We start from the raw sequence: 4,413 nt of genomic DNA, 5'->3' as shown, positions 1-4,413 counted from the left end.
CATGCCTCTCTATCCCTGTTGGCTATTTTCCCATAGCTCTGCTTTACTTGGTGGCCATTCACTTTAGAGAATCTACAAAATGGGTCCCCACGTCATGTGTTCACATTGTTCTTCTAACTTTCCATAGTTGGTGCCTGATTTCATCATCTCTCTCATTACTGAAACTTTGCATTCTGAAGTTCTAATTGTTCTCTTAATCACCAAATTCCATAGGCTTTTCTCATTCCTTAACCCTTAATGACTAATCACTGTTTTCTCCCTGATACTCTTTTAATCAAGGTTTTCATGACTTTAATTTTTTCTGTTTTTTTTTCTCCTATCTCACTGCTCCTCAGTTTCCATTGCTGAATCTCCATCCATGGCCTTCATGAATAGTGGGGATCTCCTAGGTCTCTTTTCTGGACCAGCTATTCCTCCTTTTTTACCATTCAGTTAGCGATCTCATCAGTTCTCATATATCCAACCATCATACGTATGGTAATTATTCTCCAATTTAGTTATAGATGTCTAATGTCTCTACTTGCCTCCATTCTCATCACAAACTGACTATTGCAAATCTAAAACTAGACGTGTCATATATATATATATCTTAAGGTCATTATATCCAAAAATGAACTCATTTTCTTTTTCCAAAATCTCTCCTCTCTTGCTAATTTTCCTATTACTTTTGAGAATACCACACCATTCTCCCAGGCACTCAGGTTCACCATCTGTGTCATACCGGGCACTCCCAGACCTCTCATAATCAAAGTTTGCTATGGCCTATTAATTTTAACTTCATAACCTCTCTTGTATACAACCCCTTGTCTCCTATGACACTGTCAACATTAATGTAGTTATATAGCACTTCATGCCTGGACTTTTGTAATAGGATGCTGGATGATTCCCCTTCCAAAATCTCATCCTATTCAAGTCCATACTCCATTCAGCTGTCAAAGTGATCTTCCTAGGGTGCAGAATTGAGAACTCCTCTACTCAATGAATTCGAGACACTCCCCTTTACCTCTAGGAAAAATATAAATTATCCTTTGTTTTTCACAGTCTATAGCTTGTTCTCCCTCCAAAAACCTTTTCAGGCTTCTGCAAATTTACTCTTTCCATGGAGTCTATGATAAAGAAAGAAAGAAAGATTAGTTTTATTTGAGATTATGTATGTCTTATCCTTTACTACACCTTCAATATATATTGTAAAAATAAGTCCCATTTCTAGCCAGATAAAAGTTATTTTGACAATTTGTTTCAATGAAATTATCTTTTCCATTTCCTTGTTTTTACCCAGATCACTTGACTATTCCTCATCCCCCTCCTGTAAAAAAATGTCATTTATATTTTTTTTTGCTTTAGTTTTTCATTATCTCTGAAAAAAAAAACTGTGAAAGTTTTAGTTTGAAATGTTTAACCTTCCAAAAGAGGTTAATCAGTTCTATTAGCATACATTAATTAGCCTAATTAGACTAGTTAGCATATTCTTATTTCTTTGCCAAAACTAGATTTCTAAATAGCGCAGGCAATCTATCATGATTAATGATATTTTTCAATCCTCTTGCTTACCTTAGCAGAGAGGTCAGCCCAATCTATTTCCTTTGGGTCTTCTAAAAATGTATTTTTTTCTATTGAAAAGTAGCTGTTCATCTCTCTGTCAGTCACTTTTCCTCCCTTTCTAATTCCTTATTCTTTATTTTTCTTTTTTATTCCCCTTCAACTTCCTTTTCTTTTCCACTCTCTTTTCCTCTTAACCTCCTTACCTTTTCCAAATATTAAAACTAAAGTCCAGAGAGTCTAGATGTTTTTCCCAAGGCCAGAAAATGATTCAGCATTAGAGTCAGATGTTCAGCCTCAATCTCTGTCTCTCTGTCTCTGTCTCTGTCTCTCTCACACACACACACACACACACACACACACAAACACGCACTTAATTTTCCCCATATTTTGTATTCCAGAGTACCAACTCTATATCTATGATTATCCTATGAGTCATGGCTCAGACTTTTAAGATCTTTATCCCATCCCTACCAAATTACCAGAACTTGTGAAGTCTCTCTCCAGTGTTACAAACTCCCTCTTAATATGCAGCTTCAAAAATCTTTCTGTAAGGTATCTTACATAATATTCCTGTCACATCTGAGTGTGATGACTAGTCCTTTAAAAAAAAATTTCTACCATGATACATCTTATCATGGCTTTCTCCCCCCTGTACAATATTTGCTTTTTTAGGACCTGTATGAATTCTACTTCTGGAATCAATCTATTTTAATGTGAATGCTAACAGGAATTTACTGTCTTCTTCTGTCTTTTCTCTTAACAGGTGATCTCACCAATTTTAAATCTTTCATTATCACTTTAATGTAGATGACTCCCACTTCCAGTCCTAACCTAAAACCTGCACTCATCTCAAATTTTTAACCTATATATTGAAAAATATGTTAATAATGCAGAAAAAAATTGTAATACAGAAGATCCAAGAGTAAAATCAAAAACATCAACACCCCATCTTAAATGCTTCTTCACCCTTCACGGGTGAAATGCACAAGATATTACCTATCAGTATAGCATTAGTAAAGCATAAAAATGGAGGCCATGCAGATTTTTTTTTACAGAAATAGAGTTCCTTAAAGCCAAAGTGGACCAAATTATTGATAATAGAAATTATCAAAATTATCCTAAAGAACTTGGTCATACTGATCATTTCAGATTATTCATGACAGAAATTATAAAATGCATTACTAGAGGTTAAAAAACACAGAAGAGATGCCTAGAAATATGCAATCAGATATATACGACTATTTGTCTGAATTTCCTTTTCCTTCACAAACTAACAAATAAGTTCCCAGTCGAGAAAAATTGCATGCCACATGTCCTCGTGTGTATGTATGTATGTATGTATGTATGTATGTATGTATGTATGTATATAAAGGATAGCTAGACATACAGACAATTAGCTAGATAGATATAAATTTTTCTCTGGATTGTTTTGAATTAAATTCATTTTTTAAATATGACAAAATTTGATTGTGCTGATGTTGATGTAAGAAAAATTTATCTTAAATTAATATTTTTAGATCCAGCAAGCTACAAGATCTCTTACAACAACCTTTTGGTATGAATGAAATCTAATATTATCGTTGACTTACAAAAGAAAAAAAAATCTTTCCTGATAGTTTCAGAGCAGTCTCATATTTTTCTCTATATTGGTGGTCTACTATCAGCTCATAAACAACACATATGAAAGTGTAATCATTATTGTTGCACCCAATGTGTACTTCTAGATATTCTATGTTGTTTTCAGTGGTGTCACTATTCTGGACATCCTTACATTTTTAGGCTGCATTTCAAGAGGCAAAGCTTCCAGAACTAATTTTTTGATCTAGTTGCATGCCATTATGGTGTTTAGAGATTTTTGGGAGAACTGTTTTCAGTATTGGGTGTCATATTTGAGGAAAGGCATCAGCAAGTTGGAGCCCATCCAGAGAAGGGCAAAGAGAAGGGTGAAGTACCTGAGTAAGAATCCCCTCCACAAACTATACAAGGTGGTGTCCTCACTTTGGATAGACTCCTATTCAAGCAGATAAGAACCTTCCCAAAAAACCCTCTGTTAGAAACATCTAATTGTTATGAATTTATTACCAACCTTAGTTACAAATACACCTCTTGCTCAGTCACTCAGTTGTGTGCCTGTATGAAGTTTTTTTGTCAAAGATACCAAAGTGATTTGCCATTCCCTACTCCAGTGGATTAAGGCAAACAGAGGTTGAGTGACTTGCCCAGGGTCACACTCCTAGTCACTGCCCAGAGACAAGTTTGAATGCGAGTCTTCCAGACACCAGCTCCAGGGCTCTATCCTCTGAGCTACCTAGTTGCTTTCTCCTTTACAAAGATACTAAGCTTAACCCCTATTTGATATAGCAAGTCTTTAATAATTTGAAGGTCCTTATTATGTCTCCATTTTGAAAGATGAGGAATCAGAAGCCCAGAAAGGGAACCTGTTCATTGCAGCAAAGCTTAGATTCAGAATAATTTCCTCAGACTCCAGAACCCATGATTAATTCACTCTATCATACCCTGCCTCAGGAAGGTTCATGAATTTCCAACTGTGCCTTTAAGATGAGTCAACATTCATTGGCAATACCTTCCTTGAGAAGAAAGAAACAGTGTCGTTCACAAATGGGGCAGACAGATGAGAATAAAAAGTAAATTGAAGTGAAATTGTGAAGATCATCTTATTTCCTGATTTTGACTTTCCTTTTTAAGTATTTCTTTTTTATTTGGCAACTAGGGTCTCCAGGCTCTAATAAGGAAGAAGGAAAATATCCAAATGAACCATGAGGTGGCCAAATGTCACGTAGAAAACAATGCTGTTTATTTATTTATTTATTTATTTATTTATTTATTTATTTATTTATTATTATTATTATT

Source organism: Petaurus breviceps, unplaced genomic scaffold (assembly GCF_028583685.1).
Source record: "Petaurus breviceps papuanus isolate PSGF00001 unplaced genomic scaffold, PetGlider_PUasm1.0 139, whole genome shotgun sequence".
NCBI classification, from domain to species: domain Eukaryota; kingdom Metazoa; phylum Chordata; class Mammalia; order Diprotodontia; family Petauridae; genus Petaurus; species Petaurus breviceps.
This window is presented reverse-complemented; position numbering follows the sequence as displayed.